The 27,965-nt window shown below is 42.1% G+C and overlaps 1 long non-coding RNA gene across 1 annotated transcript; it reads right to left on the bottom strand.

Annotated features, from left to right (window-relative positions):
- Nucleotides 1-872: 872 nt before the first annotated feature.
- On the bottom strand, nt 873-16,427 carry Gm38628. The gene is made up of 2 exons (XR_865403.1): nt 16,139-16,427; nt 873-2,088 (listed from the first exon to the last, which is right to left on the bottom strand). It is a non-coding gene; the product is annotated as a predicted gene, 38628 (long non-coding RNA).
- Nucleotides 16,428-27,965: the final 11,538 nt, after the last annotated feature.

Raw genomic sequence — 27,965 nt, 5'->3', positions numbered from 1 at the left:
ATAACTCATTCCAAACAATGTACTTTCCAAGGAAGCTGAATATGGCCTCAAACAACCTATAGATATCAGTAATTTCACTCTATGAAAGAGATTGTTTGGCCTGGCAGTGGTGGCGCATGCCTGTAATCCCAGCACTTGGGAGGCAGGGGCAGGTGGGTTTCTGAGTTCAAGGCCAGCCTGGTCTACAGAGTGAGTTCCAAGACAGCCAGGACTATACAGAGAAACCCTGTCTCGAATAAAACAAAACAAAAACAAAAAAACAAAAAAAGTGGAAAATCTATCAGAGAGAGAGAGAGAGAGAGAGAATGAGAGAGAGAGAGGATTCTGGGAAGAGAGTCAAGTGTAAGAAGATGGTTCATGAGATTGGGGACCAGGTGTCCAGCCTTGTGGCATGACTTAAAATAGAATACATGGGCAGTTAAGCTATAAGCTAGTTGGGGAACAAGCGAAGATTTTAGCCTAGACATTTATTCATGAACTATTAAGTCTCAGAGTCATTATTTCTGGGAACAAAGTGGACAAGTGGGAAACTCGAGGTTGCAGATGGCTCTACCTGCATCCTTGTGTTGTTCATCTTATAAAAGCAGCGCCAGTTACGCATGCATCCGATTTTAGGATTGTTTAAAACTTTTTTTCGTTTTAGTTTTTGAATATGTAAATGGCTTATAGAATCCTGAATTAGAAGTATAAAATGGATCCATCACTGACAACTATTTGCAACTGCTTTCCTAGTTCAAAGTTCCAAAGCTGTCCATGATCCTGGACAAAACAACATGGTTAGGTTCTTCTTCACACCAATAGCAACTCTGTGGTTTCAACTTCTGCATTTGTTACTTTGTGTTGCTGTAATAAAATAATGCAGCAAAGGCAACTTATAGAAAGAAGAGTTTATTTGGGCTTATAGTTCCAGAAGGCTGAGTCCATCATGATGGAGAAGAATAACAACAAGCAGTGGGCAGGTGGCAGGAGAAGCTGAGAGCATACATCTTCATTAATTAATTAATTTACTTATTTATTTACATCCCAAATGCTATCCCCTCCCAGTTCCTGCTTGCAGACTTCTTCCCCCCAGCTACCAGGCTGTTCAGCTTCTAAACATTTTTTAAACCTGTTCTGTCTACTGCTGCATAGTTCTGTGCTTACTCTACGATGTGAAGCCTGCTGTGAAGTGACCGCCTGGTGGAATATGGCTATTTTTTTCCCTTGTAAGTGATCCTGTTTCTTCTCCTGCAGAAGGAGCTGATGAGGAAAACAGCAAGAGAATAAAGAGGAGATAGGGGATGAAGGAGGGAGAGGAGGGAGAGGGAGGAGGAGAAAGTGAGCTTTTAAAGTGCTTTGAATGGATGTTGACTAACTAGTAGTGCTTTGAACAGCACAAATGTAGTGGCTTCATCCCTAAGACCCCCTAAAGGAGTCCGCTGCCATGGCGAGGTGTGGCAGACTCCCTCCTTTCCTCCCTCTTCAGGAGACTCCACCCTAGCCACAGGGCAGTTGTCAAGAGCTCACCCTGCACTGCTGCCTCGAATCCTATCACACCATCTGCTCCTGGATTTCTCCCTGCCCCTATGGAGCATTCATCTCCATCTTATTCACATTTTACTGCTCTCGACTAAATGTTAGTGAGTTTTATCAAGTACTGCAAGCATTCGGGCACTGTGCCAGGAAGCTGGCAGGCCCACGACCCTACTCCCTGTGGTCTGAGGCTCCACTTATAGTTTTAATTTCCAGTCCCTGTAACTCAGTCCTGAATTACAAAGGGCCATGCTGAAATGGCTCACTTACTTTCCAAAGGCAGCTGGCCAGTAGCCACTCAGTTACTGAGTTGAGTGCAGGACCCCTGTCTCTCTTGGGAAGCCAGACAAAGCCTCTGACTTTCTCTCTGCCTCCTTTGCACACTCCAGTGCCTGTGACAGGGAGTGCTGTTTCCATTGGCCAAGGGCCCTGGCAGGACTCCCCAAGGCAGTTTTCCAGCTCCAGATTCAGTGGAGAACCTGAAAGGCTGCTGCTGCAATTAAGCCTTGCTGGGCTGAGGGAGGGTGGCCCCATATCTTCCAGCCATGGCTCTCCAACCTCAGCAGTGCACAGATCCTTTGAGAGAGAAAAGAAAGTAGACACTATTAAGAACGGTATTCAAAACAATGGAAATCTCACTTGGTGCAAATGTTCTTTACTTGCGGATGAGTACTGTGCAAAGGCGCTGTCTGTAAAACAAGTCCTATTCTAAACACTCCTGTCTCCAGGAGAACTTTAACTATAGATCTAGATACCTTTAAAATTGCCCTGCAAGGAGTTTTAGTAAAATTAACAGGCAACACCTGCACAGAGTGTCTAACTAACACACCTCTTGGTATTGACAGTATTTAATGTAAAATGTGACACCTGAAAGTTCCTTCAATCCTGGCAAGGGTCCACTAAGCTCATCAGGATTCCTCCAGGTTCTCAGGAGAACGGGGAACTCACAGGCTTCAGTTACAACGCTAAAACTAACCCGTAGGCATTGCTGGGGTCTGGTTAGAAAGAGACCAACTTCAGCTCCAAGCCTAGGATTTCTGACTTCTAACTCTTCACAAATCTTTTTCCATTATGTAAAGAGGTCATGTTTGCCAAATAACACACAAGAAGTAGCCCAAGTCCAGAGATTCTGCCTCTGTGGCTTCAACTATGGACAGCTATCTAAAAATATTCAGAAAAAAATATACCAAAATACAATATTTTTTATTGGCACCAATCCCTGAAGAGTACAGTAGAACAACTGTTTGCATAGAGTTTACATTAGGTCTTTTATGTAACAACAATTAAAGCATAAAGGACATGTGCTGGGCTATGTGTATTTACTAGACCATTTTATAGTAGGTACTAGAGCACTGGTAGAGTTTTTGATGTGTTGCCTAGGCTCTGACTGCTGATATTTACTACTGCCTGCCCCCTTCTACTTTCTTCACCTACAAGTTTCTTGTTATGAAAAAATTTTATTTCTCAAAAAAAATGTGTATCATCAAATATATTATTATTGTTTCTCCATATGGATTTTGAATCATACTAAAGATATCCCCTCATATTATAGAGCAGAGATGAATTTCAAAGGGAGAGGGAAGGAGGAGGGGGAGGGAGGAAAAAGGAGGGACAGAGAGAGAGAGAGAGAGAGAGAGAGAGAGAGAGAGAGAGTTGAGAAAAACACCAGGGACCCAGGATTGGAGGACAAAAGGTATGGACAGCAAGGACACTGGAGGTAGACTCCATTGGTGGTGACGAAATCATGGGATGTCCACCTGGGGAGGAAGTGGAGGGCGAGCTGGCCAGGTGTTAGATCCCAGGGTAGGGAATGCTAAAGCCTTTGCTAACTACATGGAGCAGAAGAGTACTTTATCCATCCCATCAGAGTGGCAGGCCAGGCCATGTCTTCCTCTTCTTAGACTATGAAGAAAAAAAGGAAGTGGGCCTTGATCCCTGCACTGAGCCCTAGAGACAGAGGTCTAATTTAGAATGGGGAAAAATTGAGATCAGAGAGAACATTGAGGTATGCCCTTGAACTGAGTTCAACTTTGTAAAGGAGAGTGATTCCTAAGTTACAGAATCTGCCAGGGTTGCTAATGATGAAGGCATGACCGAGCTGGAGCTCAGATTCCATGTTCACAATTTAGGGTGGTACCTGGAAAGGTTAAAGCCATTTGTTTGTATTCTGGTAGATATTATTGCTTAACTTTATGGAGGGCTGAGAGATTAAAGAGGTTCAGTGGCTTTCCCAAGTTCCCATTTTGCTAGAGGTGTAACTAGAATCACAGATTAGCTGTTGGCTGGTTCCAAACCCACACTGATTCTACTCCTGTGTCTTAAGATGGGATTTTGGTTGGCACAAAAATCTGTCTGAAGGCATGCTTCCCTTTCCACAGTCCTCTGCCAGGACTAAGGTTAAATATACAAATCTATGGGTTAGTAGAAAAGAGGAACCATAGACTGGGAGAAACTGCCCAAATGTAGAGCAGGCTTCCACTGAAGGCTTGAAAAATCAGTGCAGAATACTTCTGCCTCTAGCGAATAAAAGAAATATTAAAATCAATTCCCTATGGCTCCACAATACAAAACTTGAGGTTGAAATGTCTGCTTGACAGCTAATTAATTTAGAAGAATCAGTCACTAATACCAGAGGCAAATATCCCTCAGGCAAGTACATATATTCACATCTGAAAACATAATAGTATTAATCTCTGAAAGTCTGGCTGCCTGAAGGAATTCTGGAGCTAAAATGGTTATAGCTATAGCTGTAGAACAAACACCTTGAACAAAAGCTGAGATAGAATCGCTACCTCAGGTAAGGGAAAGTCACAGATGTTGGTTTGTACTCAGCCTGTTTCCCAAAAATCTTTGCTTATTGTCATAGTATAGCATTCATTAAAGCCAGCAACAATTGTCTGAGTGCCTCCCAACACTGAGAACTGAAGAAAACTAAGCAAGCAAGCAAGTAAGAAAGCAACCAAAACCAACAGCAAACAAAAAATCCTCAGGGCTATATAGAAAATCACACAAAAGCTCAAATAAAAGCATGGCACAATTGTCAAGATGGAAGTTACAAGGTGGCCTTGGTGTGGTGGTACACACCTGTAAGCCCAGCACTGGTAGAAGATGAGAGAAAGATTGTGAGTTCAAGACCAGCCTTGGCTGTATACCCTTAGTCTGGCATTGTGTAAGGCCCTGAGTAACATCTTCAGTATGTGAAGAAAATTAAAGAGTGAAACCATGTTGTATGAAATAGAGCAGATCTGTCCAGAACAAGGAACTATACTGGAATGGTTCATGTGAGAACTCAGAGGGCAGAGAGAACATCAAAGGAATGGGAGAGGAGAGTGTACTAAGAAGAGAGAAGATGTGTGCTGTTTCTTCCAGACAGCATCCTTCAGCTGGTCACTTGGTGGAACACCTAAGGATGCATTTCCCATTCTAATTTGGGGGTATGTCCACTACATGACTTCAGTTTGTAGAACAGGCTATAAAGTAGGACTCTGGGGCTAACCCTTAGAGGAATGGAGCATTCACCTCCCTGGATCTTTTCTCCCTCCTGTGTTGAATATATACAAAATAGACCAGCTGAAGAACTCACCTGTGGCTTGAAATGAGCATATGTTTTAGGGTTGGCAGAGGCTCCCAAGTAGCCATATACACAGCTATGTGAAAGAGAAAGGGACTTCTAACTACTGGATGCTGCACATTGGTGCAGCTGCCAAAAGTCAGGCATAAGGAATTTCAGTCTCTTCCTTCTTTCAGAAACATTTAAATGGGGCCCAGTTGGCCTTGCCAAACAATGGTGGTATAAATTTCCTTCCTTCTCTCATTTCCACCTTCTGCAGCAGCCCCAGGGCCCACCACTCCCTCTCCTATCCCTACAATGCACAGTTAGTATGTGTTAGTACAAAGAGTAGCCAGCAGGACAGGAGCCAGATTCCTGGGATCTGAGGGATAGAGCTCAGAGTTGGGGCTGCTGGTCTGTGTCACAGGACACATCACATCACTCTTTGCTCTAGAGGCTGTATTCATTCTCTCCTTGACCCAGGTCCCAGTAATTACCTGCATGACCACCAAGTGCACTAATGATGATAGATTTGAGTCTAACACCATTCTTAGGCACGTCTCACCTGCTCTGTGTGTTTATTGAAGTGCTGTTCACAGCAGGCAAGACAGAGAAACAACCTAAGTGTCTGCTGATGGACACACGGATAAAGAAAATGTGACTCATACTCAAGAGATATTATTCAGTCTTGTAGTGGAGGAAATTCTCTCAGTTGTGACATGGATGAACCTGGAGGACATTGTGCTAAGTGAGCCACCTAGTCCCTATACTACAGATACCACATGGCCTCACTTTTCCATAGAATCTGTAGAAATGAAATACAACACCAGAGAGTAGAAGGGTGGTTACCAGGATCAGGAAGCCAGGGGAGAGGAGGGAGGCTGATTGTTCAAAGTTGAAGTTCTAAAATAAATGAGCTCCATAAACCTTGCTCAGCAAGGTGAACATAGCATTGTACTACGTATGCTCCGAGATGACCACTCTTAGTGTGTGGGAAGCGGGCCGCATGGGCCAAGACGGTGCCATGGCCCATTGCCAGGCCCTGTGAGCCCCGCGTGTTTACTGCCTTGCCCAAGCATGCACAGTGAAACTGCATGCGCGTTCCTCGTGATCTGGATCTGTCAACCTATCTGTGACCGACCTGAGCTCGGGCCTGGAGCATGTGTGATTCTGATTGGATGAGGTGGGGTGGAGCGAGATGAGGTCAGCGCTGCGAGTAGAGGAGTAAGCCCTTGCTGCAAGAGGAAGAAGAAGAAGAAGAAGAAGAAGAAGAAGAAGAAGAAGAAGAAGAAGAAGAAGAAGAAGAAGAAGAAGAAGAAGAAGAAGAAGAAGAAGAAGAAGAAGAAGAAGAAGAAGCAGCAGCAGCAGCAGCAGCAGCAGCTGCTGCTGGGGAGAGAGCTGTAACTGAAGAAGCTGCAAGTAAAGAAGCTGCTGCATGAACCCGCCTTGGTGTCCGTGTTGTTCTTGTCTCAGCAGGCGGCAAGGGCAACAAGTGGTGGCCCGTACAGGGAATTCATTGCGTTGGTCGGCAATGGTAAGTAAAGAAGGTACAGGCCTTAGAAAATTTTAGTAAGCAGCGGTAGGGAAATTTTGGTAAGCAGCGGTTGGAAAATTTTGGTAAGTAGCGGTAGGAAAATTTTGGTAAGCAGCGGTAAGGATATTTTGGTAAGCAGTGGTAAGGAAATTTACGTAAGCAGCGGCAAGTGGCCAGTTTAGAACCTCTTTAGTTAAACTGTAAAAGTCTGTGGCTACCTCTAAATTCTGTGTTTTTATCTAAACAATACTGAGAACATACCACTGCCGAAAGCCTTTTTTACATAAGTATTGAGTATTCCACTTTGCTGCAGTATATCCTACTTCTTAAGTATTTTATGAAGAAGTGATTGTCTCTCTTCATGAAGGAGAAAATTAGACAGGTTCCCCGGAAAAAAAAGGGGATGGAGCATTAAGTTTCTCAGGAATAGAGATGAAGGGAATTAAAGAAAGCACCAGCCTGTCAGGTTCTTGGGAAAAAAGGGACGAAGCACTAAGGAACTCAGATATAGAGATGAAGGGAATTTCAGATGGGGAAATTTTGGTAAGCAGCGGTAGGTAAAGAAAGCATAGGCCTGACAGGTTCCCCGGAAAAAAGGGAACGGAGCACTAAGGTTCTCAGGAATAGAGACAAAGGGAATTTCAGCAAGAACTAAAGGAAGCATAGGCCTGATAGGTTCCCCGGAAAAAAAGGGGACGGAGCACTAAGGATCTCAGATATAGAGACAGAGGGAATTTAAACGGTATGGGTTCAACTGCGACTAAAATGAAAGTAAAAATGTTAGCCATCTGGAACTTGGTCAGGGCGTGATTGAGGAACGCCAGTGGAAAGTACAATGCTGAAATAGAGGAAGGAGCGACAGAGCTTGAGGAGGCTAAGGAAATTGCTTCTCAGGCTAGCTGCCAAAAACCTAAACAGGTTAGACAACAAACCAAAGATAAGAAAGAGAAGAAGGAATCTAGCTCTGAAGGGTCTACTAGTGACAGCGACAGGACTGATAGCAACAGTGACATCTGTAGTCGGCTGTTTCCCTGGAGTTTGAGGTGCAGTAGGCCACCCGAAACATCAGCCCCTCTGTTGCCTTCTCCTCCTGCCTATAAAGATGAGGGAGACAAAAGGGGAAAGCATAGTCTTCATGCAAAAGTCTGGAAAAACGTGCCCGCCATTGCGGGGGGCCTTCCCAGTATTTCAGGACCAACAGGAGCAACGGTATCATGAACCCCTGGATTGGAAGGTTGTATAAAGATTGAAGGAGTCAGTTTCGACTTATGGGGTCTAGACTGCCTTTATCGTAACTCAGGTTGAGTTCCTACAGCAGTACTGTATGACACCTTTTGATTGACAGAACCTCTGCAAAGCCGTTCTTTCAGGAGGAGGTTATTTAACATGGAAGGCTGCTTATATTGAGCATGCCGTTGAGCAGGCTGCGGCTTATGCTGCCGCTGTACTCCCCAATGCAGCCTGGAATATAGACATGTTAATGATTGCTTCAGACTCTAATGGTCCTTTGCCTAAAAACATAGTTGGCCTCTTAGTAGGATGTAGTTCAGCAGTCATTAAGAGATTAATTATCCATCCTGGTGTCATTGATCCTGACTATGAGGGAGAGGTTAAGATCATGGTTTCCTCCCTCAGAGGGGTGTCTGCCATTTCCCCTGGAGAATTTTGCTTTTGCCTAGTCACCATGCTAGCTTCCCTTCAAGGGGACTGAAAAGAGGAAATCGGGGCTTTGGCTCCACTGGAATACAAATTTGAAAGCTGGTATCCTTATGGTTAACCAAAGAGTGGATTGGTTCCAGGAACAGATGGATATTTTGGAGCAGTTAGTATTTGCTTCCTGCATTACTCATATGTCAGGAATGTGTGTAACCTCTGTTCAGTATCAGAATTTTTCCAGAGCTGCAAATCTGTCGCGTGCAATTGGTGCGATGCTGCTAGGAAATTGGAGTCATGATCTTGACACAAAGAATTGCAAGCATCGTTTGTTGCCGTGATCAACAACTGTATGGAGATTCCAACTGCAAAGCAATGGCTGGAGATCATTCAGGGAACTGTGGGATTCTTAAGAAATTGGGGAGGGATGGCCTTTTGGCTGCTGCTCCTGCTGACTATTGTGTGTGGAGGAATGCTTTGGTGGATGGCACATATGCAAAGGCGGCACAGGGCTTATAAACGAGCCTTAGTGCAGGCTATGGCAGCTTTGGAAGCAGGAACATCCCCCCATTGTTGGCTCAACATGCTGGATTAGTAATCAATGACGGGTAAGACCCTCACGTGTGCATACCAACCTAAGACAGGGTGGCGAAAGTGAGTTCGTCACTCCCATGACAGGTAAGGATGTGGCACGGAGGGGGGCAACCTAAGACAAACGTTGTTCCCAGAGCTACTAATAAAACAAAAAGGGGGAGATGCATGGGCCAAGACGGCGCCCTGGCCCATTGCCAGGCCCCGTGAGCCCCGCATGTTTACTGACTTGCCCGAGCATGCACAGTTAAACTGCATGAGTGTTCCTTGTGATCCGGATCTGTCAGCCTATCTGTGACTGACCTGAGCTTGTGCCTGGAGCATGTGTGATTCTGATTGGATGAGGTGGGGTGGAGCGAGATAAGGTCAGCACTGCGATGTATGGGAGTATAGAGCTTGCTGCAAGAGGAAGAAGAAGAAGAAGCTGCTGGGGGAGAGAGCTGTAAGGGGAAAAGCTCCAAGTAAAGAAGCTGCTGCGTGAACACGACTTGGTGTCCATGTCGTTCTTGTCTCAGCAGGCTCAGGACTATGGCATTAGTGCACAGGAGTGACTGTGTTAGGTAATAACTATGCTAATTAGCTTTATTGTAGCAATCAGTGTACAACCAAATTTTGTACACATATATGTATAATTTACATATATTTATACAAATATATGTATAATTTTATTTCTCAGCTATTCCTTAATAACACCGAGAAAGTTAAAAATAATAAATGAACTCTTACAAAGGAAGTGAAAACACCCTGTCTAGAGCACTCTGTACTAAGGCTAGAGACCTCTTTATGTATAACATACATACTGCAATGCAATGTTTCTCAACAATGTAGTCAGACAAGTGGCAGACTACAGTGTGTGTTTTGTGGTTTCAATTGCGTAAAACAAATCACACCTTGTCATTATCCTGATGTCTTAGTTACCTTTCTATTGCTATGAAGACATTATGACCAAGGCAACTTAGAAAAGAAACATTAAATTGGGAGCTTGCTTCTGAGGGTAAATCTATAACCATCATAGTCGGGAGCATGGCAGTAGGCATGCAGGCATGGCACTGGAGCCATACCCAAAAGCTCACTTCATGACCTACTAGTTGGAAGCAGTGGGCAGGGATCTGGTCTGGTTTGGACTTTTGAAACCTCAAAGCCTACTTCTAATGACATACCTCCTCCAAAAGGCCACATCTCACAATTCCTACCAAATTGTTGCAGCAATTTGTCCAGGGACAAAGCATTCAGATATATGATCCTTGAGTGCTTTCATCAGGACACCAGAGTTGTTTTTGAGGTTACTAATCCTATTGTTATTCTTTATAGTGTGCCCACAGTGGGCAACTCTCCTTTCTGTGTACTTCACTGTTACTTGTCTGCTTAATTTTCCTATTGCGCTCAGATGTAGAGTGTAGCTTGTTGGGGCTGCAAAGGCTCTGATCCAACTCTATGACAACACAAATAACAACCCTCCCAACACACTGAAGAAGAGAGACTAGAGCCAAGATGCTGTGGTTTTCTCTGGATGGTAGAGTTACAGGTGTGGTCACTTACTCTCCTATTTGAGGTGTTAAATTGTTGTAAAAATGAGAGGACTTCCTCTGAGTGATGGTGCTGCCTTATGAAAACATTCTAAACCACCTGACATCTGTTCACCTTTTTGAAAGAACATGGAAGACCAGCAGATAGACGGACCTCCATGGGGTCCACCAAGTGGACAGGAAAGGTTGGGAGATCATACTCTAGACTTGTGAAGGAAGGATTTGGGGCATATATGCCAATATTTGCTCAGTGACTAGAGTGGGCACTTGCTGTCGCCTTGTAGGTTCTTTATCTAAATTTAGTCTTTTTCCTCATAGGAAATTTTTTAAGGGAAAAACTATATTAAGATCACTGTAAAGATTTCAAGCCATCATCTGTGTGGCTGTTTATTTTCTCACCTAAAGTGATAATTGCCTCTTTGTGGCATCCTAATTGCCTATTGTCAAGCTGGCTATCATGTTATCAACAGATTAAACCCTTTGGTAAGGGGGCACTTTCAGGTAAGGCAGGGGCAGAGGAGCCCCCAGAAAGCCAGAATTTGAGCTTCATGCAAATGTCAATGTTAATAAGGGACAGGAGGAAAACATGGCTCATACCTTTCAGAGAACTTCTGTTTTTCACCCCAAACAAACTCATAGCATCTTGTTCTCTGTCTTCCAGATTCCCATTACCTCCACTATACAGAAAACATGTGTCTCTCTCACCAACCTCATGGTCTAGTTTAGACTGGAGGAAACGAAAGACCTGCTGTGTCCTGGGAATTCAAGAGGCAGTCAAACAATACAGGACAAAGGTCTAAGATTGGTCCTCAGTCATGCATGTGCACTCTAAATCTATGCAATCAGACTTTCTGTATCATGTGAGCAGCCATAAATCTGCAATTTACCAATCTCCTTAGAACAGTCTTCTCTACATTAAACTCTGAGACATACTATGTGGGATGTTAAAAAGAAGTAGAAAGAAGAGGAGGGGCTGGAGAGATGGCTTAGTGGCTAAGAGCACTGACTGTTCTTCCAGAGGTCTTGAGTTCAATTCCCAGCACCCACATGGTGGCTCACAACCATCTGTAATAGGATTTGATGCCCTCTTCTGGTGTGTCTGAAGACAGCTACAGTATGCTCATATAAATAAAAACAAATAAATCTTAAAAAAAAAAAAAGAAAGAAAGAGGAGCCAGGTTGAGAAGATTGAGAATATTGTAGACATCAGCAAAGAGGGTTGGGAATATTGACCTCCTTATTGCCCACTTGGTGATTCATAAAACACTTTTATTTACAGAGGTTCTGACTCAGGGACTACAGAAAATGTCAGTGATTCCTGTCTGAGAAAACACACATGAAACTCAGCAAGGTTGTCTTAAATAACAATCACAGGGTGCTAAAAGTCAAACATATTTAATACACATGCTTGATAAAAGTATGAGAGCCATGAACTAAGGTGTGGTCTTGTGACCCACAGCTGCCTCCATTCTCCCACTCCAACTCCACAATTTTGCTGGCAAAGTGGCAGGTTGATAACAGGGGACTAATAGCAAAACCTTAGCATTGTTGCCACAATAGACACTCTGGGGGGACCTCTTGTTGGGGAGGAATCTCTCTGACACTGTTAAAGTCCTGGGTTCAGGTGGGAAATAAAGAAGGTAGCAGCTGGGATTACTCTCAACTAGGTCTTACTCACAAACCTTGTCCTCAGGTCAGTCTGTATAATTTTAGTGAGAATCAGCTGACTAGTGGTTTCAATAAGAGAGGCCCCCATAAGCTCATATATTTAAATGTGTGGTCATCAGGGATGGCATGATTTGAAAGGATTAGGATTCATATTAGGATTCCTACTCATAGGAATTCACATTTTATCCTTAATAGTGATAGTGTTTTTGTGGCAAATATGAAAAGTGGATTGATAAGATACAAGCCTTAGAAAGACTTATCACACACACACACACACACACACACACACACACACACACACACACACATACACACACACACACACACACACACACACAGAGAGAGAGAGAGAGAGAGAGAGAGAGAGAATATGTATATTCAGCCACACATACTAAGTATATTTTAGTTTCAAAATTTCAGAAGAATATTTCTTAATTTCAACTGAATAATTATACTTTTATGGTTGCCAAAAAAACATTTTGCCCTAGGAAAGAGACAACTTGCCAAAAGAGGACACCTCCCCGCAATATAGAGTTGGGGCAGAGTCTTGTTTTTATCTTTCCTGGAGAATAAAAGCACCCAAGGAATCTGGAGACCACTGGACAAATGAAACCTCTGCAGAAGGATGGGTCATCAAGAGGAAATGTCCCACGAAAGAGTCAATTGGCTAAATGATATCACCCACCTCCACCTTGTCTCTGCTGTCCACTACAGACATAAGTGGCAAATGGTCTTTATATAGTCCCAGTTCAATTAAAAAAATTAAAGCTGGCTTTGGGGTTGGAGCATGGCTCTCTCCTTCTCTAAACCCGTACATCTCTGTCTCAGATTAGAAGAGCCACTTGGTATGGGACAAAGGGGAAAAAAAGGACTATTTTAGTGCCACTAAATCTCATCATCTTTGGTTTTCTATGGTATAAGTGTTCAAAAATTGCTGAAGGAAGACCCCAGATTCAGATAGTATGCAAAGACAAAGAGTGTTTATTCTGATGGATGAAGCAGAAACATCCAGCCTGTGGGGATCAACCATTTTCCAAAAATGGCAACCCAGACTAAGGCACTCAAAGGCACTTCTTATAGGTAACCAGGGAAACGCTGTAGAAGGATTAGCAGGGGCCAAAGCAGAGGCATTAGTATAACTTTGGTTGGCTACTATGTTAGTTCGTCGCTATTTAGAGAGCAATAATCTAAAATTACATTGGTGGATGCTGGGGAGGTGCAAAGATCAGCTTCAGATTGGCTTGTGCCAGATAGTCAGTGGTCTGCATTCCTATGTCATGAACTACAGGATGAGATAGGACCTCCCATCAAAGATGACCCATCCTGGGATAAGATATTTTCCCATTCTGTGGTTATCCCTAGGCTGTTCTTTGGGAGGAGGTTTTATGATCTTGTTCTGGATTTTATGGTCTGTTCCTGGAGCTGATGCTTTATGGCCTAGTTTCTGGGACTTATGGTCTGTTCCTGCAGCTGGTGCCTATGACCCTCTTTTCAAAATCAGGCCTGGTCCTTAAATGGGGCTTATGTTGTCCTTTTAATGGGAACAAGATTGAGAATGGGGAGTGGTGAGAGGTGACAGAGTCATATGACAAATCCCAGGAAATCAGACTATGGAACCAGCATCAGGGAGCAGATCTGAGTTTATTGCGTAGCACTTAAGCTTATATACAGTGTTTGAGCCAATCCCAAGCCCCTAAGTCCTTCCTCAATTATATCTCACCACATCATCACCATGTCCCAACAGTAGTTCTACCTAATGAAGTTACTAGGGGTGGGGGTGGGGGACATTGTCATTTGTGAGACCTTACTTGAAGATGGGGAAAGCAGCCACCTTCACACCAGTGTTCCAGGAGCCATCTAATGCCATGCACAACAGATCAAGACTCTTCAAGGAGTCACAGGAGCCTGTGGAGCCTCATTCTCCATCCCACCTTTTCCTTCACTGTGCTGACTTCCACATCCCTCACAGTTTTCATTTGACTCTTAAAATTTTTTTTCTTAAGGTATAAATATTATCACAAAATTTACAAGATTATTATGTATATATAAACTTTCTGTCATAATCTATATGACTAATAGTCATGCAGAATATTAATTATAGAAATAAGCTTCATCCAGTTTCCTGAACATATTTTTAGGTTTGAGTCTGAAGCAATGTAACTAGGAGCAAAGTTTGTATACCCTGGGTGTGCTTAATAGCTTCGGGTCCTCAAATCTTTCTGAGAATTGCTGAATATGGCATTTAAAGTGTTAAGTAACCTAATAGTAACCTTTAAGGTCTCCAAGAAGATGATGGGATCCTGGAACTACGAATCTACCTGGACTGTGGGAATGCTAATCACTGGGCAACACTGCTTCATACCTCTTCTGCTGCCAGGTTCTGCACAAATGGTGGATACCTTTGAATTGATTGCTGTGGTCTACTTAGCCAGAATTGCCACTAAGCTGACAAATACCACCTAAAGATCAGCTTTGGACTACAAACTTTCTCAGGACATTCAAATTATTACACTCATATGAGACTAAGATGAACATTCTACAGAACTCTGAGCTCAAAAATACTTAAACCTAAAACTTCCGAAAACAACTAAGCTGGACATTGTAGAAAGCTTGGCAGAAATAGTTTCATTATTGTAAATAGTTTTATTGTGTTATAGTTAAGATCTGTCCTTTTTATTTAGACAAAAGGGGGAAATATTGCAGGATATTACTCTGTGAGTCCTGATATTGTGCTATTTACTGGAAAAACATGTTTCTGGTTATGGTGTGGCTCAGCACTAGCACACACCTTTGATCCAAGAGCTTTCTGTTTATTGTAAACAGGATTAAATAAAGTCAACCATAGGTCAAGAGGCAGAGCAAGTAACCAGTTGACAGGGAGTGAACATAGGGAAATATCCCGAGCTAGTATCTCGCCAGCAAGAATTCACTCGGACAACTGGATTCTTCTACGGCAAAGCTTTATTGCTTCATCTGAAGGAAGACCCCGAACAAGGAAAATGGTGCTGCTTATATACCCCTCCGTGTGACTTGTCAGCTCCTGATTAGCTGCTCACTCATCACCCCACTACTACACCCCGGGATGGGCAGTGACTTGGCATGAATTTACTCTTGCACCTGCGCACATTACTTGTTTACCAGTTAGGCACAGTGGAGGCCAGCGCCATCTTGTAATGGCGATTGCTCACGGCTCTCCACAGGGAAAAAAAACATACAAAGTAAGAAGGAGTCAGGAGGATGGGTAGAGAGATGCATAGGAAGTAGAAGAGTAGGACATTTAGTTTGAAGTGTTTTTTGTTGTTGTTTTTGGGTTGAGGGGGGGCGTTTGAGAAGAAAAACTTCTTTGCAACAAAGGCTGTGGAAGAAGGTCAACTGGGTACTTTCTCTGCCTCTCTAAGCTAGGAGGCTTTCACCTTAACATTTGGCTTCTAAGTTGTCTTTGGTTAAATTGAACAATTGAGACTTTGTTAAAAACAACAGGCATTCATCATGTCCAACACAGCAAATCAGAAAATTCCCAATACTAGTAGTGTGGAGCATAGGTGGGGACCTACCAATCATCCAACCATTCAGAACAGCCACCAATAAAATTGTAGTGAATCATAAACCCCTCTCAATAATGGCATCAATTCATCAATTACAGGTTGGCTGGCTTGAAAAACAAGATCTAACTTTGTGTTGGTTCCAAGAAACATGCTTTACAAGATTTCAAAAGAATATTTCCAGAAAAGACGACTTTTCAAATCAACTTACCAAGCTAAAGGATGCTATTAATAAGCTGGTGTTGTTGGGCCCTATTTGGCCTTGGTTTGGGCCTTGAGGACAAACCTGAGCCTGGCTCGATTTTCCAGACCTGTCATTCTCCTCAGCACGACCTACCGACCTGAATGAGACCGCCTCTGCCTAGCTACTGCTGATGTGTCAATTTCTTACAGGCCCCGTGAGATCACCCCACACCCCTCGCTATCTCACACCACCCCATACCATCTCATCGCCACCCCCTTGCCTTCTCTATATAAGCAAGGGACTAGTTTTGTAAAGTGAGTTCCCGCTTTGACAAGACTCCCAGCCTGGCTGTCTTTGTTTTGGGCCGTTGACACTCACCATCTCACCAGTCCCAGAGAGACTTGGCTGGACCAGGCTCTCTCCTCTCGCCTGGACCTGCCAGCAGAGAGCCGACATAGTGTAGCAGAAGAGGAAAAGAAAACCACAGTAAATTAATAAAAGGTAAATTTATCCAGACATTGCAACAAATGTAAATATTTCTGTACTGAATCTTGAGCCTCCTTGCTTCAGAAAACAAATACTAAGAGGCATAGAAGGGTCACACCACTCCTGACACAGTAAGAGTGGTAGATAAGCTGCAACATTTCACCTTCTTCCTGCTGCTCCTCTTTCCTCACTCCTGTTCCTCCTCCTCTTTCTTCTTTGAAAGAGGGTTTCTCTGGGTAGCCCTGGCGGTCTTGGAACTCTCTGTAGATCAGGCTGGCCTTGAACTCAGAGATCTACCAGCCTCTGCCTCTTGAGTGCTGGGATTAAAGGAATATTACACCTCTGCCTGGCTCTCTTATTTTTGTGTCTTTCAAGCTAAAACTTAGCAAAGAAACTCATAACTGAATATATCACATACCAACTGTATTTCATAGATAGCTACAAAATATCTTATCCAATATATAGAGAAACTACATATTCTTCTCAGCATGCAGCCTCATCTAAAATCACTCACATATTATGTTTACATAATATGTGAATATTGACATGAGATGGTTTTGAAATTATCCTTAATATCATATCAGACCACAATGGGATAAAACCATAACTCAATTGCAAAAGAGACTACACAAATATGTGGAGAATGAACAATGCACATTTGGATGAAGAGTGAATAATTAAAAAAAAAAAACCTAGGGAGGAAACTTAAACATTCCTTGGATCAAATAGAATTGAGAATACAACCTCCCAGAATATCTGAAACACAGCCAAGGTAAGTCCAGAAGAATACTCTAGTTAAGTACACCAATGGGGGAATGGGGTAGGGATAAGTTTTCAAATAAATAACCTAATGATGCACATTCTAGACAAATGAAAGCCAAACTTAAATACAGTAGATTACAAGAATCAATACAGAGTGGGAAATAAATGAAATGAAGACTAGGAAAGGAAGGAAAAATGGAGTCAGCTGACTCTTAACACTGTGCAGGTTAGCCTGCCCTTGAGCAATTCTCCTGTCTCCATCTCCTATCTCACCACAGGAGTACTGGGATGACAAATGCACCCTGGCTTTTTTTCTTTCCTTTTTAAAAAAAATTCTTGAGTTTTAAATTTCCAATATTATTTCAATTTGGCTTTATTTTAGAGATTCTATCTCCTTATTAAATTGTTTTCATATCTTGAATTGTTTATATTATTTCATTCAACATTTTATGTTTTTATAGTCTTTTATTTCTGAGATCATAATGTAATTGCAACATTTCTCCCTCCCCTTTCCTCCCTCAAAACCCTCCCATACACCCCTCCCCACTTTTCTTCAAATTCATGACCTCTTTTTTCACTAATTGTTATTGTATACATATAAGCTATTTAGTCTGTATGTCTTCACAGTCTTCATTGCAGCAGTTATTCATATTCTAAGTTCTTTGACCATGTTTGTTAAAATTGCCATTTTGAAATTAGTAACACAACATCTAAGATGCCTTTTTCAGGGGTTAGTACTATGTGGTGCTAAACTTTTGTGGAGTCTTGTTGTTTTGGTTCTCCATGTTTGTGTGAAGAGACCTAGGCATCAGGAGTTAGGTTGTTGTTGCTGATTTGGGTATAGAAGCCTTATTTCTCTTTTGTTGAGTGGTTGTTTGAAGCTCTATTTCCTATTACCCAAACTTGTCAAGTGTATGAGTTATTAGCATATCTGGTCTCTAGGTGAGTCTTGAGGGTGAGTTGAGCTGCTGGTGTGGGTCTAATGCCCCTCCTTCGGAAGGGGTGGTCCTAGGAATGCATGTATTTGGTTGTGCTAATCTGGTTCTGCCTTCAGAAAGGACCAGGTATGTGCAGTGGGGATGAGTGGAGCTGGTTGGGATGGGTGTAGTAGAGTTGGAGAGGAATCTAGGTTCTTCAGCTAGGAATGGGGGCAAAAAAGTGTTCTTTGTGGGTCAAGAGAGTGTAATGGTGCAAGGTGGGTTCAGAGAAGAACAAGGTACATGCAGGGGGGGATGGGCAGAACTGGTTGAGATTGGTGGAGTAGAGTTGGGAAGGAGCCCAGGTTCCCAGGCTATGGATGAGACCAAGCAAGGGATCACAGTGGGGCAGTTGGGGTTAGGGGTGAAAAGGCTGGCAGCGTAGATGCTTACACACATAAAATGCTAATACTAAAAGAGCGACAAAAGAAAATGAAATATATAGAAAGTTAACAAGAAGTGTTGGACTAAACTCTGTCCCATCACTGAATCACTAAGTGTGCATAGACTGAACACTCTGATCAACATTGCCAGAAAGGGTCCATATGATATATTCACTGTCCTTAAGAAGTGGCTATATTAGCTGTCTCTTGTGAGACTATGCTGGGGCCTAGCAAACACAGAAGTGGATGCTCACAGTCAGCTATTGAATGGACCACAGGGCCCCCAATGGAGGAGCTAGAGGAAGCACCCAAGGAACTAAAGGGAACTGCAACCCTATAGGTGGAACAACAATATGAACTAACCAGTACCCCGGAGCTCTTGTCTCTAGCTGCATATGTATCAAATGATGGCCTAGTCGGCCATCACTGGAAAGAGAGGCCCATTGGACACACAAACTTTATATGCCCCAGTACAGGGGAACGCCAGGGCCAAAAAGGGGGAGTGGGTGGGTAGGGGAGTGGGGGGGTGGGTATGGGGGACTTTTGGTATAGCATTGGAAATGTAAATGAGCTAAATACCTAATAAAAAATGGGAAAAAAAGAAGTGGCTATATTGATATAAAACAAAGGTGAAGTTAAGAAAAGTACTATTAGAATCAAAGAGGAATATTTATGAGATGAGTTAATATGATTCCATTTATAGCAGCAAGAAGAGACAGCAGTAAGAAGTGTTCCTGCAGCAACAAAGCCTGGAATTATATTAATTCCAAATGAGGAGCTAGGGAGATTTTTCAGTGGTTAAGGTCACTGCTCTTCCACAGGATCCCAGTTCAATTCCTTTTACCCACAGGGCAACTCACACCTATCTCTAACTCCAGTTCCAGGGGATCTGATGCCGTCTTCTGGCTTCTCTGGGAACCAGGCCTGCATATGGTGCACAGATACACATGCAGCCAAAATATCCATCCACATAAAACATCAATTTGGAAACTTAAATTAACTGGGATAAAGAAATAATTCAACATTAATGATTAGATTACAAACTACTTTCTTGGTAATCAAGAGAAGAGTTAAGTAAAGACCAGAGAACAATAATAAAGACTTGACAATACCTTAGACCCAACTGACCTAAATAACATGTATGCAGCCATCTGTGGACCAATAGAAGAAAACTCTTGTCAGATGTACACAGGATATGCTAGAGAGTAGATGGGGTGATAGGTCATACGAAAATTCAAGAAATTTGGAGAATTAAGGCAGAGTATGTCCTCCAAAATTAGATCAGAAATAAATAAAAAGAAAAAACTCTTAATAAGTCTGCAGTGAAAGGAATCTTCTCATACCTGTTCCCAGATACTTGTGATTTAAATAACATGATTTTAAATAACTCCTGAACCATGAGTAAATTTCCAGGGGCAGTAGACATTTTCTTGAAGATGGAGGAGGAAAACTTTCCCAGCTGTTTTATGGTGCCAGTATTATGTCAGACCAAAACCAGATGGAGATCTAAAGGGAAAGACAATTATCATTCCTGTTCCCTGTGGGTATACACACAGCATCTGGAAAGGATCATGTATCTTAACTAATGGAGTTTGTTCAAGCAATTCATAGTTAGCTTAACATTTGAAAAGAATGGAACTGATAAACTAAAGATCACAATTAATTCAGAAAAAAAAATCTGGCAAGATCTAACTTTCAGGGCTGGAGAGATGGCTCAGAGGTTAAGAGCACTGACTGCTCTTCCAGAAGTCCTGAGTTAAATTCCCAGCAACCACACGATGGCTCACAATCATCTGTAATGGGATCTGATGCCCTCTTTTGGTGTATCTGAAGACAGCAACAGTGTATTCACATACATACAATAAAATAAAATCTTTAAAAAAAAAATCTAACTTTCACTCATGATAAAAATCACCCACCAAACCCACAGTGGAAGAAATCATCTAAAATGGATAAAGAGCATCTCTAAAAATCCACAGACAACATCATACATATGGTGAATGATACTTTAATAAGGCTTTGGATTACAAGATGAATGCACATAGATCAATTCTATTTCTATTCACTAGCAATTAAGAGTACAAGGATAGACTTAAGAAAACAATAACATTTACAACAACAAGAAAATAATAAATTAAGTGTACAACTAAAGAGGGGTCATATATGTGCATTGAAATTATGAAAGGTTAAACAAGTTTATTAAAGGAATTCATTAAGTAGAAGACTATCAATCTTATACTTATGGGTTAGAGTGCAAATCCTCTACCACTGCCTATTCTGTAAGTCTTAATAGTGTTAAAATAGTGTTATGTTTTGTTAATAACCCCCAACATGGACACATACACACACAAACACATACACAGGTACACATGTACACACACACTTACACACACACACACACACACACACACACACACACACACACACACACTTACACACACACACACACACACACACACACACACACACACACCACATTCACGGGCTAGATGCTAAATGCTCAGGTCCAGCCTGTGATGCTACTGGGAGTTGGTGGAGACTTTAGAAAGTAGAGGATACTGGAAGAAAATTAGGTCTTTTAGGGATTGCCCATGAACAGGATATGGGACGCCAAGCTGACTGTTACCCTCTATCCTCAGCTACCATTAGCCCTCTATCCTCAGCTACCATTAGGTGAGCAGCTTTGACATCTCATATACTCCGTGATATGACACTTGGCTACCACGGAGGTTTCACCTCCAAAATCAGGACACAACATATACTTTTCCTGTTTGTGATGTTTCTGTGGGCATTTGTCACTGATGGAAAAATTGACTAGCACAAATGTCACCCAACTGAGCTATAGTTTGTATGCATTCTCTGCTAATCTGAGCTGTCCCATTTACAGGAATTGCCAAGCTGTTCCTAAAGTGAAATGGAAACTCTAGAGACCCTTTATGACTGAAACAGTTTTGAAAAGAAATGGAAGAGGAGGAGTCACAGATATGTGGAAGCTGTCACAACACAAGTGTAACTTGCTCTATGTGTTCAGCTGACACATAGCTAAGTATAGTAAAACAAACAAACAAACAAGCAACCCCCCCAAAAAAACCCCACAAATCTCTAGAAACACATTTTGAGCTTATGTTCTTCTGATTTACAGCAGAGATGGATCCATTGAGACATGTGGAACCAGACCTTCACCTAATATACAAAAGCTGACTCACAGTGGATCATTAGCCTAAATATAAAGGTTAAGACTATAAAACTCATGCCCCCCTCAAATAAAAAACCCCAAACCATGCAGACTAACCACTGTGAATCTGAGGGCAAACCCTTCTGTGGTAAGACATCAGAAAAGTGACTAGAAAAAAGAAAAAGTGCACAGATTGGATGTTTTCTCATCCTTTGTGTTCTAGTAAATATCATTGAGAAAGTAGAAAGGCACCACACAGAATAAGTGAAAATTTTTTTTAAAAAAATACAATTTTTAAGAGAAGACAATATGGTACTGCACAAAAATAGTCATGTAGGCCAGTGAACACAACTGAAGATCCAAACATGAGCACACATACCTCTAGCCATTAAGTATTTGACAAAGGTGCCAAAAATACATTCTAGAGAACAGAAAAAATCTTTCACAAATGGTTCTGGGAAAATCGGATGTCCATACGCAGGAGGATGAAATTAGACCCCTATATATCTTCTTGCAGAAACCTAACTCTAGTGGGTCAAAGATGCAAACATGAAACCCAAAACGCTGAAACTTCTAGAAGAAAACAGACCGTGCCCTATAAGATAAGTAAGAGCAGACTTACAGGGTTCCATCTGCCCAAGAACTAAGGCCAAAAATTGGCAAGAGGGACTTCATAAAATTAAAAAGCTTCTGCACAGTTAAAGAAACAATAAACTGGGTAAAGAAGAAGTCTAGAGAATGGGATAGAGTTTTCACCTGCTACACGTGTGATAGAGGATTACTCACCCAAAATATATAAAGAACTAAAACAACATGATGGTCCATGAGAAAACACAATAAATTCACCATTTCATTAATGTGAAACAGAAAAACTCATGGAGACAGAAAGCAGATGACTGGTTGTTGGGACTGAGACAGGAAGAGGGACGGGTGAGGACGACTAAGGGATGACTGGGGAGCAAGATGAAGAGTGGCTGCTAAATAAGGAGACAGGAATTTTTTTATATAGTAATAAAAATATCTAAAAACAGGTTGTAAGGATCATGTGACTCTAGGACCATGTTAAAAATGACTGAATAGTTAAAACAGTGAGTGTGTAGATGTGCTACATGTATTTCTTTTTTTAATTTTTAAATTTATTCTCTCATATATTACATGCCAAGCACAGTTTTCCTCCCAGTCCCTTCCCCTCACCTCCTCTCTCCCCAAGATCCATTCCTCCTCAGTTTTCCTCCAGAAAAGGGAAGACCTCCCATAGATAGCAACCAAACATGGCATATAAGTTGCAGTAAGACTAGGCACCTCTCCTTCTATTAAGGCTGGCCTAGGCAACCCAATAGGAGAAAAAGGTCCCAAAGTAGGCAAAAGAGACTTCCTCTTACTTTTAGGAGTCCTACAAGAAGACCAGGCTACACAACCATCACATATATGCAGAGAGTCTTGTCAGACCCATGTAGGCTCCTTGGTTTGTCAGTTCAGTTTCTTTGAGCCCTATGAGCCTTATTTAGATGGTTTTGTGGGCCATGTTCTTATGGTATCCTCAACCCTTCTGGCTCCCTTCTCCCCCTCTTCTGCAAGATTCCCTGAGCTCTGCCTAATGTTTGGCTGTGGGTTTCTGTATCTGTTTCCATTAGTTGCTGGATGACGGCTCTCTGATGAAGATTATGCTAGGGCCCTGTCTACAAGTATAGTATAATATCTTTAGGTTATATTATATATCTCCAGGATATCCAGCCTCTTGTTGCTGGTCCTCCAGGCATTGTCAGCGATGTGCTCCCTCTCAAGGCATGTGTTTCAAACTGGATCAGTCACTGTTTGGCCACTCCCACAATTCCTCTGCCACCTTTACCCCAGCACATCTTATAGGCAGGAAAAATTGTAGGTCAAAGATTCTGTGGCTGAGTTGGTGACTCCACTCTAAGTCTTGTCAGTTCAGGCTCTGTATTCCCCATTACTAGGGTCCCCCTCGTAAATTCCTGGGAGTTCCGATTGCACTAGCCTTCTACTTTCCTCCAGAATTGTTCCTCCCCCAATTCCAGTTGTCTCTCCCAGTACTCCTCTGCCTTTCCATCTTCTCTCCTAATCCCTCCTGTTCCCAGCCTCATCTGCTCTGAGCTCACCCATTAAAACTATTCTATTTCCCCCTCCCAGGGAGATTCATGCAGCCACCTTTGTTACTTAGCCTCTCTGGCATGATGGCACCTGCCTTTAACCTCAGCACTTGGGAGGCAGAGGCAGATGGGTCTCTCAGTTCCAGGCCAACCTGGTCTACAGAGTGAATTTCAGAACAACCAGGCCTACCCAAGGAAACAGTGTCTCACAAAACCAAAAAAAAAGAAAAAAAAGAAAAGAGAAGAGAAGAAAAGAAAGAGAGAGAGAGAGGGAGGGAGGAAGGAAGGAAGGAAGAAAAGGAAGAAAGGAAAGAAGGAAGAGAAAGAAAGAAAGAAAGAAAGAAAGAAAGAAAGAAAGAAAGAAAGAAAGAAAGAAAGAGAAGGAAAGAATGAGAGAGAGAGAGAGAGAGAGACAGAGACAGAGACAGAGAAGTATTTCATCCAGATTTCTTGCAGGAAACTCTGTACCCTCCTGCTGAGCTGGGCTGATAGTTTACTCCCACCCCCACTCCCCACCCCCACCCCCACCCCCAACCCCAACCCCTGCACAGGAAACCAAGGCAGTATTAGTGCAAATCTCTTGCCCAAATGTTGATTCAGCAGCCCTGGGAAGTCTAAAAGTAGAGGATTTTTTAAATAACAAAATGAATTCTGTATGTTTGCCTTCTGTTTTGTTCTGCTTCTCTCTGTTCACTAATTAAAGTTTGGAATCCTCTTGCCTTTGAAATTTATCTATATGATCTACTAGTTAACCCATTTCCCTGGCTCTGGAAAGCTACATAGCAGCAGTAACCTGTGGTAGCCAGACCCCTGGGTGCAGATGTTGAGGATTAAGTTTCCAGCCCCAGGGAGTATCTTGGCTTAGTGTCACTGGCTTACCTTATGTATTTTCCAGACTGTATTAAGTGTACATTTCCCTCAGCAGGGAGCAGGCTCCCACTCTTCTCTGCAGGCTACTGATACATTGCTAAAGCTGATGCTATCCTTTACAAACCTCATAACCATGCCAGCGTGCACTGCCACTCACCAGCCTGCACCAAAGGCACACCCATTACCATACACAGCAAAAGGCCTTGCACCATCCATATGGAGGCCACACTGGGGCTCAAACGATGTCCATCAGCAACACTTCCCTTGCTAGCCCATAACAACTGGTGATCAAATCCCTCTCAGGACCCTTCTCTTCTCTCTCAGAGGCCTGGCTAAATTTTTCAGTGAAAATCCCTACACACACAGCTTTTGTGACCCACTTAGGAAACGGTTTCTCCTTCCACTATGAGAGATTTAAAATGCTTTCTAGAAAATGGAATCCTCTACTAGCCAACAACTAATTGAGACTCTCCTATGCAGCGCCCCTACCCCTTCCCCCTGGCTGCCTTATTTGCATCTGAGAAACTCATATTACCCTGTCTGCTTGCCCTCCCAATTGCCAGTTACCCTAGCTGCTCTGTGCCTCCCAAAAGTGCCTCCTTCTGTATGAGTCCTCGAGGTGTGCAGAATCTGATACAATGGTTTCAGCCCCAGAGAGGGGACCTTCAAAACTTGTAACAAGAACATCCTGTGAACAAGTGAGTTGAGCACCTTGTTGTACTGTGTTCACACAGATGCAATGGTGAATCAACTGTCAGTACAGAAACCATTGAATCTGGGATATGGGAAAACAGCTGGCCTTACAAGTCTGTGCTTCCAACATGCACAGGTTGAGCAAACCAAGGACCCAGAATGCTGTCTCTAATTCTAGTTGGAAGGAACATCAACTTTCCTCTCATTCTCTCCTAAACAAAGCATAACTGTAACTTTTGCATGGTATTTTCATTCCATTGGGAAATATAGAACATCTAGACCCGGACTTCCAAAATTTTTGCACTCACCTTGAATAGATAGGTATGTAAAATAGGTATGCAAAGAAAACAGTTGTTGGTAATAAATCATAAAAAATATACTTTAAAGCAATCCTTTGTTGTAAATGTAACTTTAATTCTCCTGTAATAACTGTTGTCTTTGAGGCTTATTACCTCTGTCTGCTAACCTAGGCCTAGTCCTGTAAGCTTGTAGCCTCCATACAATCTCATCTAGGCCTAGAATGGTTTCATTCTAGAGACTTACTGCTGAATAAACTCATCCTTTCTAGCTCTTTCTGAGCTCTGGCTGGCTGGTCAATTCAGTTGTTCTCTCTCTCAAATCTCCTCTCCATGCTGACTAATTCAAACTGGCCTCTTTCCATTTCTCATTAAATTGCACTGCTTGGCCTCAAATTAACTCTAGCAATCTGTCCTAATCTTTTGGTTTCTTCTCATTCTCCTGCTCTTGCTGTCTTTACCTGTGTCTAGCTTGTTCTCTCTTTAACCTCTCTCTCTAGAACTCTCCCAGTAAAACTGTCTCTGAATTCCACAAACTGACTGAACAAAACTGACTAGAACTCATGTCTCTGTCTCCTGAGTGCTGGGATTAAAGGTATGTACCACCATGCCTGGATCTTCTATACCTGAAACTGTTCTATAGCAGGCTGGCCTTGAACTGAAAGATCTTGCCTCTGTCTCCTGTGATTTAAAGGCATGTGTATATACCAGTTGGAACTCACAGACTTAGAAAGTCTTAGAATGTGATCTCTTGCCAGAGCAGGTATATTCCAAATTTAAATTCCTCTACCCTTTAGTATACATGAAAATTTACTCCTTTAGGATGAAAACAAATTTGCATACTAATGAGATCAATGTGATGCTTACTTTTATATAAAGAGTAACATGTTGATGGAATGTTTGATGGGGTAAAAAGCCTCTCCAATATTTTTAAAAACTGATCAACATTTTAATTGTATAATTGCCAATTCTGAGTATGATGTTTTATATAAATACAGTACAATTTCAAAAATTGTTGGAAATTCTATCCTAATTCTAAGTCAAAATTCATTACAGTTTTGAAACTCAAGTCAACAACTCAAACAACAGTATTTTAAGTCAAACCTTCATTCACAATATAATCCTAATATGTACTGAAGAGTGGCAGTAGGAAGATAGTTAAAGCCATTATGTAGAGAAAGCATCTGCATGGATACATCACCTGTCAATAAAAAGGCTGATGGCCTGTGGCTTAGGCAGAAAATAGAAGGTGGAACATCAGGAGGAAAAGAAATTCTGGGAGAGAAGGTAAGGAGATTTGCCAGAAAGATGTGACCAGACAGACACATGGTACCTGAGCACAGGTAACCAGCGATATGGCAGAATGTAGGGTAGAATAAATGGGATATTTTAAGTTATGATCTAATCAGATGAAAGCCTAGCTGTATGATAAGGTATTTTTAAATATATTTGAGTCTGAGTCTTATTTCTGAGAGCATGGGGCTGGGAGAAAGAACCAGGGCCAAATGTCAACACTATTGCTTTCTACAATTAATGCATTATATTTCTATAAGAGCAGAAAACTTAAATTACAGGAAGAACACTTCAGTTCATGGCATCCAGCAGTTTTGAATCAAGATATCTCAGAAAGCATTGGTTGGTATTGCATATGATTGTAATAATGTGCAGTGCAGAGGGTATATGAAGTGTGTTCTTGTTCAAGGTTACAGTGAAGTTGTATGTGTCTCAGGCCAGATCGGTCAGAAACACCTCAGATTCATCATACATTTTATTGATCAATTAATATTGAAACACCCTTTTTTTTTGCTGCTAAATTGTTTGTGACCTCCCCCCCACACACACACACCCAGTTGCCATGGATGCTTCTATGAGCAGCAGTGGTATTTCATGATGGATGCAAAAACAACCTAATCCTAGTCATAATGGGGCCAAAAAAAAAATGGAAATTTGTTTCAGAGTTAGTGGGGGCTGATAGTCTAAAACTATGAGATCATGCATTCAAAATGGATGAACTGGCCAAGATGGTGGACCTTGAGGAAAGGTGGAAGATACGAGGAGGAGAAAAGACTTGGTGGTCAGGGCTTGTGTTCTCTTTCTACCTATCACATCCTTGTTCACAACTGGAGACTTGCTTGGCTTCATTATCCTCTATATGAAAAGATTCAGGGAAGGGGGCAGGATAAGATCAAGGACTTGAGAATGTAAAGCAAGAAGTCACATCAGAAATGAATGTGAAAAGTCAAACTCCTTGAGAAACTGAGAGAGAGCAAACATGCTTTCTGCTTCAAATTCTCTTAAATAAATGGAGCAGTGTTGCCCCCACTCTAATTCCTGAAGAGTTCAAAGAGTTCTCAATTCCTTTGCTATCCAACATGACAAAATGCATCTTTCCAACCTGTAGAGCCATGGATAAATTATTTACAAAGCTATAAAGCCTTTTTGATCGGTCCTT

Source organism: Mus musculus, chromosome 1 (genome assembly GCF_000001635.26).
Source record: "Mus musculus strain C57BL/6J chromosome 1, GRCm38.p6 C57BL/6J".
NCBI classification, from domain to species: domain Eukaryota; kingdom Metazoa; phylum Chordata; class Mammalia; order Rodentia; family Muridae; genus Mus; species Mus musculus.
Note: the sequence above shows the minus strand (reverse complement) of the source record. Positions and strands in the feature narration are given on the sequence as shown.